This window comes from Panthera onca, chromosome B3 (assembly GCF_046562875.1).
Source record: "Panthera onca isolate mPanOnc1 chromosome B3, mPanOnc1 haplotype 2, whole genome shotgun sequence".
Taxonomy (NCBI): Eukaryota; Metazoa; Chordata; class Mammalia; order Carnivora; family Felidae; genus Panthera; species Panthera onca.
The window spans coordinates 126,701,720-126,715,384 of NC_138344.1; positions in this window are offsets into that span (position 1 = coordinate 126,701,720).

Consider the following 13,665-nt stretch of genomic DNA (forward strand, 5'->3'; position numbering starts at 1 on the left):
GTTCCCCTCCAAACAACCTTTAAATTGTTTAGATATATGTACATTGGACCTTAAATTCCTAAGTGCAAAGCATACGCTGCCTGATACCACTGAATCTGGCTTTGGCTTTGGAGGTCATCCCTCCGTGCCTTTCTGAATTTTATGACTTTTTTTTTTTTTTGAATAATCTTTGATCTTTTTATTTTTTTTATTTATTTTTTTTAATTTTTTTTAACGTTTATTTATTTTTGAGACAGAGAGAGACAGAGCATGAACAGGGGAGGGGCAGAGAGAGAGGGAGACACAGAATCGGAAGCAGGCTCCAGGCTCTGAGCTGTCAGCACAGAGCCCGACGCGGGGCTTGAACTCACGGAAGGTGAGATCATGACCTGAGCTGAAGTCGGACGCTTAACCGACCAAGCCACCCAGGCGCCCCTCTTTGATCTTTTTAAACCGCAGAGGAATTCTGACAGATCCACTTTAAATAGGCTTTTGAGTCTCTTTGTATTTTTTCATTCAGCAAATTAGATGATGGAAGATAGGCATTGTCCTACTTTTCACTAAGAAAGAATATGCACCAGATTTGTAAAATGCATCTATAATGAGAAGAAGATGGTGGGTAGGGGAGAAAGGCTTCAGGTCGCACCAAACCTCTTCAATGGTCAGTATTTCCTTAAGATGTTTCATGTGTTTGTATTTCTTGTCTCTTTTAAACTATGGTTATAAATTCTTGGAAGAAACAGAAAATCTGCCTTCTGATGCTTTGTGTCCCTTACTCTACGTAATAGCAGGGTTGCCAGATAAAATACAGGACTCCAAGTTATGTATAAATTTCAGAACGATAATGAATATATGTTTTTAGTATAAGTGTGTTCCATAAATTATTTGGGACATATTTTTACTCAAATGTACTTCATTGTTCATTTGAAATTCAAATTTAATGGGATTTTCTATATTTTTACTTGCTAAATCCAACACACCTATAGAGTAGGCACTCAAGAAACACTTGGCAGACTCAAAAGCTAACCATTTTTGCTATTAATAGAAGGTCTAGTGCTGGAATTAGACCCAGAGTTTTATAATTTTCTGCCCAGAGATCTTTTCTTCATATAAGGCCTATTTGTCATGACAGTTTATAGATGTTCATTGCATCGGTCCTGGAGAAAAACTGCCTGGATCAGGTGTTAGATCCACCACTTACTAGCTGTTGGATGCAGTTCACTTTTCTGTTCTTTAGTTTTCTCATCAAAGCAATGGGAATTAAAATAACATTATAAAGATACACAAGACAAAGTACTTAAGTAGGCAATAACTATTATTCCACAGAAATAGAAATTATAAGCAAATACTTATTTTCTTTTTTCATGTTCTAGGTCCTTTCATATAGACTGTTGAAATATGAAGAGCCCTCAAAAGAAAATTATATATTCATAAGTCATTTTCTTAACAATTCTATAAGGTCATGGTCTCTCTGAAGCCCAAGTTCCATGAAGATGGAATGAATCTACGATCAGTTTTACATACGTTTTAGGACACTTGATATTCAAACAATACTTTGTTAGGGAGGTGGCTTCATAAACCCAATAGATCTGCTCTTTTACCAAAATAGAGCTATCATTTCTTAACCTTGAGATATCCAATAATTCTTTCTTACAAAGGGCTGAGGTGTTCAACTTGAGCTGAGTTGATGGCATATTGCTGACTGATGTGTTCTCTAGAGGGCTTCAAATTCACTGAAAGCATTTTGCTAGTTGGGGACACATTTAATTTTCTTAGCACTATATTCGATGATCTGTAGCCTTGAACTTAAATAGTGAATTTTTCAGGGCACTTCATCATGTACTTTACACAGCAGAACACAAACTATAAAAGGGAAACTCTTCAGAAAGTGCTCTTAGTGCTTAATTACACAATCCAGTATGACTTAATAATTTGTATTATCCAAGTATACTTTGCCTTATCAAATAATTGTAATTTATTCTCTAAATTATAAACAATCCATAATATTTTATCATTCTATCCGTACTGCCACAACCACTGGAAGTAAAAGGAAATGAAGGATAGAGGAACAAATATAAATCATACATATACTTGTAACCCATGTTGTATGCTTGAATTCCCCACTGAACTGCACAAATTAAAATACAGTCTTTGTAAGATAGGCTAGATCTATTAACGTAAGGCTAGATCTATTCTGTAAGGATTGTCAAGCCTAGAATATTCTACATGATGTAGGGCATTCCAGATGGATATCCTATGTAAGGGAAACTTTCTCCAGTTAGCAATAAAACAGCTAAGGAATACAACTGCTGCATCCAGGCACAGGTTTTGCTTAAATCTTATGAGAGGTCTTTCATCCTCAGATACTATTATGAGATAACATTATTGAGCACAGGGAGGTTAAGCAATTTGTCCAAGGTCACAAGCTGGTTAGTTGCTGAGCAGAATTGGAACACGCGCAAACTGTAGCAGAGAACTTGCTGTTGCTGCTGCTGCTAACAGCTGATAGTTACTGAGCACATGCTCAAATTGAACTAACATTTTCCATCTCCTTTTTTTTCTTCAGCTACTGACGTATAATTGACAAATAAGTTATAATATATTTAGAGCACACAATGTGATGACTTGATATAGGTATATATTGTGGAAGGATTCCCACCATTAAGTTATTAACACATTTATCACTTCACATATTTACCTTTTATGGATGGGTGAGAATACTTAAGTTCTACTCTCTTAGTAAATTTCAAGTATATAATACAGGGTTACCAACTATAGTCACCATGTTATACATTAGATCCTCAGACCTTATTTGTCTTATAAATGAAATTGTGTATCCTTTTACCACCCTCTCCTTATTCCCCTAGCCTCCAGTCCATGACAACATTTTACTCTCTGTTTCTGAGTTCTAATTTTAGGAAAAAAACTCATATATAATTTGTTTTTTTCTATCTGTGTTATTTTTTTTATTTATTTTTATTTTTAATTTTTTATTTATTTTTTTTCAATATATGAAGTTTATTGTCAAATTGGTTTCCATACAACACCCAGTGCTCATCCCAAAAGGTGCCCTCCTCAATACCCATCACCCACCCTCCCCTCCCTCCCACCCCCCATCAACCCTCAGTTTGTTCTCAGTTTTTAAGAGTCTTATTCTTCGGCTCTCTTCCACTCTAATGTTATTTTACTTAGGATAATGACCTCCAGTTTCATCTGTGTTGTCACAAATGGTATAATTTCCTTCTTTATTAGGGCTCTCTCTCTCTCTCACTATATATATACATATATATACATACACACATATACATATATGTGTACATACACTTATTCCATTCATTCACTAATGGACATTTAAGTTGTTTCCATACTTTGGCTATTGTGAAAAATGCTGGAATGTACATGGATGTACCAATATTTCTTCATGATACTGTTTTGTTTCCTTTGGATATATACCCAGAAGTGATATTGCTGGGTCATATGGTAGCTCTATTTTTAATTCTTTCAAGCCTCCATACTGTTTTCCATTATGGCTGTAACACTTTACATCCCATGTACAAGGGTTCCCTTTTCTCCACATGGCCAGAATTTGTCATCACTTGTCTTTTTGATAATAGACATCCTAACAGATGTGAAATGATATCTCACTGTGGTTTTGATTTTCATTTCACTGATGATTAGTGATGTTGAGAACCTTTTCATGTACCTATTTGCACTTGTAGGTCTTCTTTGGAAAAATTTCTATTGAGGTCCTTTGTCCATTTTTAATTAGGTTATTTATTTTTGTTTTATTTTGTTTTGATATTGAGTTGTGTGAGTTCCTCATATTTTTTGGCTTTTAGCCCTGTACTGCATATATGATTTGCAAATATGTTCACCCATGGTATAGTGTGACTTTTCATTTTAATGTTGATTTTCTGTTACTGTGCAGAAACTTTTTAGTTGAGGTAGTCCCAATTATTTGTTGTTGCTTTTGTTGCCTTTGCTTTGGGTATCAAATAAAAAAAAAATTATTGCCAAGACCAGTGTCAAGAATGTTTCCTCAAGGGAGTTTTACAGTTTCAGGACCTACATTCAGGTCTTTAATCCATTGAATTGATTTTGTGTATGGTTTAAGATAGTGGTCTAGGTCATAGGTCATTTCTGGTTAGGTTTATTATATTCCATGGTATCTGTCTTTATACCAGTACCATCTTTTTTGATTACTATAGCTTTGTAATATATTTTGAAATCAGGAAGTGTGATGCCTACAACTTGATTATTCTTTCTCAGTATTGCTTTGACTATTCATACATAATTTAGGATTTTTTTTCTATTTCTGTGAAAATTACCATTGGAATTTCTATTGGGACTTCATTGAATCTGTAGATTGCTTTGGATTGTATGGACATTTTAATAATATTAATTCTTCTAATCCATGAACATGGAATATCTTTCCATTTATTTATGTTATCTTCAATTTCTTTCATCAGTGTCTTACAGTTTTCAGTGTATAGATCTTTCTTTCACCCCTTGGTTAAATTTATTTTTAAGTATTTTATTTTTGGTGCCGTTGTAAATGAAATTGTTCTCTTAATTTCTGTTTCCAACAGTTTGTTAATATTGCATAGGAATGTAACTGGTTTTTGCATATTTTTTAAACAAATAATGGTTATTTATTTTTTGAGAGATGGGGGAGAGAGGGGAAGCACAAGTGGGGGAGAGAGGGAGCCACAGAATCTGAAGCAGGCTCTGAGCTGTCAGCACAGACCCTGACACAGGACTTGAACTCACAGACCTTGAGATCATGACCTGAGCCAAAGTCAAATGCTTAACTGACTGAGCTACCCAGATGCCCCTGGTTCTTGCATATTGATTTTTTTATCCTGCAAATTTATGGAAGTCATTTATTCTAAAGTTTTGGGGTGGAGTCTTTAGGATTTTCTATATATAATATCATGACATCTGCAAAAATAAAATTTTACTTCTTTTTTTCAATTTGGATGATTTTTATCTCTCCCTCTTGACTAATTGCTCTGATAGGACTTCAAGTATTATGTTGAATAAAATGGGTAACAGTGGGTATCTTTGTCTTGTTCCTGATCTTAGGGGAAAAGATTTTAGGTTTTCACCATTGAGTATGATGTTTGCTGTGGGCTTATCATATTTGACTTTTATTATATTGAAGTGTGTTCCTTCTATATACAGTTTGTTGAGAGTTTTTACCATGAAAGAATGTAGAATTTTGTTGAATGCCTTTTCTGCATTTATTGAGATAATCATATTACTTTTATCCTTCATTCTGTTAATGTAGTGTATCACATTGATTGATTTGTATGTATTGAACCATCCGTGCATTCTAGGAATAAATCCTACTTGATCTTGGTGTATATTCCTTTTAATGTAGTGTTGAATGTAGTTTCAGTCACTCTGAAGGGGCTGCCAGGAGGTTTCCTCTTCACCAGCTCCTGGTTGCCTGTCCAACTTTTGTGACTGTCCAAGCTGCCATCTTTATCCTCAATAGCTCCTGTTTGTTGAGGTGTGCCAGAGCCACCAGTATCCCAAAGGAGAGGAATGCAGTCAGTAGCTAGATGCAGGCTGATCAGAAGCAAGAGTCTCAAGCAGGAGCTGGGAAAGTATGCATTGACACCCATTCCAGAGAGAATCTGGGGTATGAGCATTTTGCCTGCTACCTCTGCAATAAATCTGCTCCTTCCACAATATAGCCATGAAGGTGCTACTGTGCCTGTTTAAAAGCTGCTTAGTAGAACTCATAAATGTAAGCTTCATTGGCTATCAGAGCTAGCTGATTTGGGAGCCCATACCTCAAATGGCAGTTGTAAAACTGAGGCAATGGATGTGTCAACAAGCTCCTTCCAGGGACATACTTTCAATTTGGTTTCATTTTTGGAGCAAGCCAGTGGGAGAAGGTGGGTGAAGTATCTGCAAATTCCAGTCTCCAGGGAGAAGAGCAGTCAGCATCTAGATGTATGCTAGTTAGAAGCTGGACCCTCAGGCAGCCACTAATAAAGTATGCAGTCAAACTTCTTCCAGAGAAAGACTGGGGCATGGGGCCTTTTCCTGCTCCCTGTGTACTGATCCCTGGGGCAGTACCCACAGCAAGTCTTGTGTACCTGATGAGAACTGCCCTTGTTTTCTACAGTACTGTGGGACTCATAAATGCAAGATCCACTGTTTTTTAGAGGTGGGTGTTTTGTGGACCCATCCCCGGATGAAGTGTTAAAGTTGGACCACTGGATGAGCTGGCCAGGCCCTTTGCTCCTAAATGAGAAGCTGGGAACTAGAGGCTTTTGCCTGATTGTACAATACAGTGCTAGAGATGAGGTTTATGGTAAGTGTGTGTCAGATTTTCCTACCCATTTTTTTAAAGTTTATTTATTTGTTTTGAGAGAGAGAGAGAGAGAGAGAGAGCACAAGTGCATGCATGAGTGGGGAAGGGGCAGAGAAAGGGAGAGAGAAAATCCCAAGCAGGCTCCACGTTGTCAGTGCAGAGCCCTGAGGCAGGGCTCATGAGCATGACCTGAGCCAAAATGAAGTGTCTGACTCTTAACTGACTGAGCCACCCAGGCGTCCCTTTCCTACCCATTTTGATGTGGGTATTTTCTCTGCCCTTCGATGTGTTGGAATTATGCAGCTATTTTCTGGATTTTTCTCAAAGACAATTGCTTCATGTGTAGCAGTATATTTGGTGCGCCCATGGGAAGGGGGAAATTCAGGAGTCACCTATGTCACCATCTTGGTCAAAAACAAAACCAATCTGCCATCTGCTTTTGAAGATTTTGATTATTTTTTAAATATACTGAAACTGAAACTACCAGTCAGTAAAATTTGTCAATATGCAAAGACCATGACATAATATACTTCAACTATTTCTTTATGTGAGCGTAATAAAATTCAGAAAAAAGAATATCTATACTGAGAAGAGTGTGTTCTTTCCTCTCATAGACCTAGGTCTACCTAGACACCTGTCCAGAATTTTAAAAGTAATTTGACCTTAAAAATTAAACTAGCTGGTTACAATTCCTCTCTGGTATTATTTTAGGCAGATTCCCAGCAGCAGCAGCAGCAGCAGCAGCAACAACAACAACAACAACAACAACAAAACACAAATTACAAAAAAATATTTTAGATCTAGTAAATAGTCATGAACCAGATGTTGTTTCCCTCTGGCCTCTCTGCCTAGCAGACTTCATTTACACCCTCTCTCGTTTTCACATTGCTCTAATGATATCTGTCCGCCATTGATAATTAATCTAGATAATGACATGCCTGAATATGATGCCACATCTCTGGACACTGAAGTGTGTCCAACATGCCATTAAAATCCCATTAAAGCTTTATTTACCAGTCTCAAATTAAAAATAAACATTGGTTGTACATAAGAGAGAATAATGATCATGCTGACCTTGGAATGTTTGTTCCCTAAAACCTAAGGACTGAAGTAATGGTGAGCTGAGACACAAAGTCGGTGAAGGACATCTAACTACAGTCTTGACAAAAGACCTGGAATATATGTGATTCCTTATTTATTATTTGTAATTGAAACTTGGGGTGTTCTTTAAATGAGGTACAATATCAGAAAAAAGTTTTCTGAGTTATTTTTTGTTTATCTGGGTTTTTTGAAGAATAATAAATATAAATGGTGTAATATAAACTAATATAAAATGAGAATAGTCAACTATGAAACGTTTTCATTAATTAGACATTTAAGGGTGTTTGAAAAAATTACTTTTGATTTACATACATGTTTACAATCCCTTACAATCTAGATATCTCAATGATTTCTTTTTCTAATCATCCATCTATCCATCATTTCGCTGAAGGAAGACAGTAGACAAGTGTAAATGTTTCAATACATTCTTATAAAATGCTCCCTGCATAATTCATTTTTTATTCTCAGAATCTGTTGGATCAATTTAAAATGCAGGAAGAAATTTCTGAACGCTTCAGTAATTTCTAGCTGTACAATTAAAGTACACAAAAATAAGGTAAAATATTTTTAAAAAAGAAACACCTCTAATTAGGAACGCTAACTTAAAATACCCCAAATTTTGAATTCTGAATTGGGTGAAAAGGATTTGGTTTGACAATCTCCTTATAAGATACCTCTAAGTACTGTCAGTGTCTTATTAAACCACTTAGGATGCAATGCTTATCTCTGCCGTTAAGAATTTCAGGGAAATGCCTATCTATCTATCTATCTATCTATCTATCTATCTATCTATCTTGTTCATATCATGAACATAGAAATGAAAACAGAAAAAGTAGCCAACGTTTGAATTCTCTGTAGCTTTGATTTCCTTGTTCAGAATTTACTTCGTTTGTGCTCTCTTTGTTGATATAAAAATAGGACCTTTTCGCATGCAAACTCTTTTCTCTCTGGATGCCATTATAATATTATTCTGTTCTTCCCCTAGCTCAGGAATGCTCAAGGAATTTATAGTCCAAGAAAAATAAATGTATAGTTAAGTCACAGTCCTCCCCAATCTAAGCAGACAGAAGTGGGCTGAACAGCAGGCATGAGTTGGTGAAGAGAGGGCTTCTGCCTTATGGTCTTCTCCCTTTACCGCAGGTTTGGGGAAATAATATATAAAGTGAAAATATGAGAATTCAGGTCAAGATGATGCTATCACTAATAATCAAGTCAGTTGAAGGAATTTAGAAAATGTGAGATGCAAGAAAAATACTTCAATCTAGCTTGGCTGCAAAATTCTTAGCTTTGCAGGGCTTTAGGGGATAAAGAGAATATAGAATGGTTTAAAAAAAAAGGAATGAAAAGTCACCATTTAACAATAGGAGTAAGCAGAATTACTTGGAATATATTTTACGATAAAGGAAAGCGCAAATTGAATTCACACTTCAAGGCTGAACTGAATCATATAGCTAGCTAAAAAAAACAAAACAAAACAAAACTGTGTTTTATTTATGTTTGTTTCTTATAATCTAAATCAATAATACTGTACATAGGTATAGAAAACACTGTGCAAAGGTGTTTCAAAATAAATATCTATTTTTATCTTCACAGATATCCTCTGGAATTGTGAAGATTTTAGTGATTACCATTTTGCAGATGGGAAAACAGTTTAACTAAATTGGTTAAGATCTTTTGATATCACACGATGCGTTGTGACAGATCTGGAACTCAAATACAGATTGTCTGAATCTCAGGCCCAGACTGTTCTTGTTGTAATATACTAGATATGTTATATGACACCTTGTTATTCAAAAAAATCTGAGAAAAGCAAAATCTTTTCAAGGTCTTAAGAGAATATTTTTCTCAATGTGTTTCATGATACAAATTAGTACGTATACAACTTTGGTCAAGGTCCTTTCCCATGGTTTTGGAACCCTAGCCCTAAGTGTGCTTTTTAAAATGTTTTTGCATGCAAGACTTGTGGGGGTTTTGCTTTCACTTATTAGGAGATTAAGTATACATATGAATATATGAATACACACAATATGAAACTGAAATGAGATCATGTATATAAATTTCCTGGTATATGCATGGCACATATTAGGTAGTTACTGTTTGAGAGCAATTATAATTGTAACTATTTTCCAATATACAAAAGAATGAGTGCACTATGCTTTCGGATAATCCCTTTGTTACAGTCAAATGTAATTCTCTTGAAACAGCCGAATTACTGTCTCCAAATCTGTGACACAGAGACACCTAATTTTCCTATTAGAATACTACCATGAATCCAGTGTTTGCCTTATTGTATATTATTTTTCAAGAAATGAGGGCATGCAAAGGAACACAGATGCAACACACCGCTAGCACTTGGAAGCACGCAATTTGTGGAGGTGGGGCGTGTGGGTCGGGGTGGGGGGATGACAAGCAGAGAAGTCCTAGAGCACACTGGCTCTAGAGCAATCCTAAGCCCACAGAGAACATGTTTAGGTCAGACGTAAGTGCCCAGAAGGCAGCAGCATAGCACTTCCCTAGAGAGGATTCCCATGTCTCTAACATTCTTACCATTTGTAACCAAGTGAAGGCAGGGCATAGCTGGTGCCTCTGGCGGGTCCTAGTCCAAGAACTGGTCAGGTTAGAAAGGAAAACCTCCAGAGCCCAGGCCATCTGAGCCATCTCAGATCCATGAAGCCTCTTCTTTGCTAGGTCCCAGGAAACAAAAGAATTGAGCCCCTGGGGACATTTTTATTCATCTCTCGATTAGTAGTTAACTTCTAGGACAATTTTATTTCACATTTGCCATGTTAAAAGGAAAGTGTTTGCTAGAGAGAGGCCAAAGCTCAAAGCTCATAATCTTTTTTTTTTTTAACTTGAAATATAATGAACATACACTGTTACATTACTTTCAGGTGTACAATAGAATGATTCAGTATGTTTATACATTACTCAGTGCTCATCATGGCAAGTGCACTCTTCAGTCACCTTTATCTGTTTCATCCCTCCCACACCCATCTCCCCTCTGGCAACCAACAGTTTGTTCTCTGTATTTAAGAGGCAGTTTTTTTGTTTGCCTCTTTTCTCTTTGTTTTGTTGCTTGAATTCCACACGTGAGTGAAATCATATGGTATTTGTCTTTCTCTGACTTATTTCACTTAGCATTATACTCTCTGGATCCATCCATGTTGTCACAAATGGCAAGGTCTCATTCTTTTTTATGGCTGGGTAATATTAGGTATATATTTATTATATTATATTATATTATATTATATTATATTATATTATATTATACATATAGTGTGTACATATATAATATATATTACATATATACATAATATATATAATATTACATATATTATATATGTACATATGATATATATATCAATCAGATCTTCTTTATCCATTTGTCTATGGGTAGACACAGTGGCTGTACCAATTTGTATTCCCATCAACAATGTACAAGGGTTCCTTTTTCTCCACATCTATCCCACATTCTTGCTAACACTTCTTATTTCTTGTCTTTTTGATTCTAGCTATTCTGACATGTGTAAGGTGATATCTTATTGTGGTTTTAATTTGCATTTCTCTGATGATTAGTGATGTTGAGTGTCTTTTTCATGTGTCTCATTGGCCATTTGTGTCTTCATTGGAAAAATGTCTATTCAGGTCCTCCGCCCATTTTAAATTGGATAATTTGAGTTTTTTTGATGTTGAGTTGTATAAATTCTTTATATATTTTAGATATTAACCTCTTATTGGATATATCATTTGCAAAATATCTTCTCCCGTTCAGTAGATTGCCTTGTCATTTTGTTTCCTTCACTGTGCACAAACTTTTTTATTTTGGTGTAATCCCAACAGTTTGTTTTTGCTTTTGTTTCCTTGCCTGAGGAGATAAATGTAGCAAAATGTGTCTATGGCAGATGTCAAAGAAATTACCGATATCAAATATTGCCTATGTGTTCTTCTAGGATTTTTGTAGTTTTAGGTCTCACATTTAGTCTTTAATCCATTTTGAGTTTGTTTTTGTGTTTGGTGTAAGAGGTCCAGGATCATTCTTGTGCATATAGCTTTCCAGTTTTCCCAGCACCATTTGTTGAAGAGACTGTCTTTTCCCCATCGTATATTCTTGCTTCCTTTGCCATAGATTAATTGACCATACCAATGTGAGTTTCTTTCTGGGCTCTCTGTTCTATTCCATTGATTTATGTGTCTGTTTTTGTGCCAGTACTATACTGTTTTGATTACTACAGCTTTGTAGTATATCTTGCAAAGATAGAGCTCTAGCTTAGTTCTTCTTTCTCACAATGCTTTGGCCATTAAGGGTCTTTTGTGATTGCATACAATTATTTATTACTATTTGTTTTAGTTCTGTGAAAAATGCTGTTGGTGTTTTGATAGAGATTGCATTAAACTATAGATTGCTTTGAGTAGTATGGACATTTTAACAATACTGGCTCTTCCAATCGATGAGCATGGAATATCTTTGCATTTGTTTGGGTCATCTTCAGGATTTTTTCATAAATGTTTTATAGTTTTCAGAGTACAGATCTCTCACCCCTTTGGTTAAGTTTATTCCTAGGCATTTTTTTTTCTTTTTGGCACAGTTGTAAATAGGATTATTTTCTTAATTTCTCTTTCTGCTACTTATTAGTGTGTAGAAATGCAACCAATTTCTGTGTATTAATTTTTCATCCTGCAACTTTACTGAATTCATTTATCAACTCTAGTAGTTTTTTGGTGGAGTCTTCAGGGTTTATTATATATAGTATCATGTCAGCTGCACATACTCTTATTCAGACCAACGTACTTTGGACGAATACAAGTGGTATCCGGTATCCTATTTTCATGTCTTGGGGTCCAGGGTTGGAAGACCTGATTTGGAATGTGTACCAGTTTTCATGGTGTAAACCACCTCTTATTACTAATTTCAAGCTACCAGCATAATGTCAGTGAATGTGGCATTGGAAAGAGCAGCACACAGTGAAATTGTGCCAGCTGGGAGGAGCTGCCTTCACCATTTCACTGAGTGGACACAAACTATGCCACCAAAACTGGTACAATTCTGATGGTTAGAGAAATACGGTTAGTATTGAAAATGGGACAACAGATGCAAATTGAGACAGGTCCAAACAAGAGGAGACATATAAATGCTGCAGCTCCATGAGAACACAAGCATTTAGAGGGCATTCAAAGAATACCTTGAGATATCGTCTATACCCCTAGGATTCCTTTGGTTTGGTTGTTGTGGGAACTCTGTGTAAGAATTTGGTGATTTTTAAATTATTTTTCTTCCTAGACTTTGAATCTTAAGTGGAATTTCACATGATAAAAAAGGACTTGGCTTCCCCCCCTCCAAACTTCCCTTGATGGGACTTTAATTTTAATTTTAATTTTAAGATTTCATTTCTCTGGAATCCCAGACCTAGTAGTTCTCTGGTTGTTCAATTTTGTTTTGTTTCAAGCTGTGAAGTACTATGTAAATTTCCAATACTGCTAAACAATACCCACTTTTTTCTTTCCTCACATTGCCTAGAGTTGGTTCTTGTGGCTTATCACCCCAAACATAGTGGTGGTGTTGGGATGGAATAAAATGGAAGGAGGTATGTCTACATCACTGACAGACTGTGGTACACATACAGTACCATAGGAAATGTAATCCCAACAAACCCTTAGAACTCCAAGCAGCTCTGGGAGCGAGGGTGTGGATAGGAAATTCTTCAAAGAAAACTTAGTAGCTTGGGGTGCCTGGGTGGCTCAGTCGGTTGAGCGTCGGACTCTTGGTTTCAGCTCAGGTCATGATCTCATGATTTGTGGGATGGAGCCCTACGTCTTGCTCCACACTCCTCTTTCCCTCATTTACTCTATCAAAACTAAATAAACATTAAAAAAAAAAGAAAACTTGATAGATTATTTGTGTAAACTGTTTTAAGCAGGCAAAATCAACAGCTGTCCTTTCTGTGAATAATTTTGCAGACCAGGATTAAGTGACAAATATTTGAAGACATTTGTCAAAAGTTACAAAACAAGATGATAAAAGAGACAAGCTTCAAACCCAGTCTCTGTTCTGAGCTCTTTCTTCTGAGATGTCTTGCATGCATCTGATCATACTTCTTAAAGGTGTCTGAGTTGGGCTTCTAAGTGGTAATGACAAGCTAATTTGTTTGGCAATGTATCTTATGGCCCTAAAAATCAAACTCAGTTATTTTCAGTTTAATTTATCCAACAAGTATCTATTAACATTTATTTATTTATGTACACTAGACACTATCTTAAGA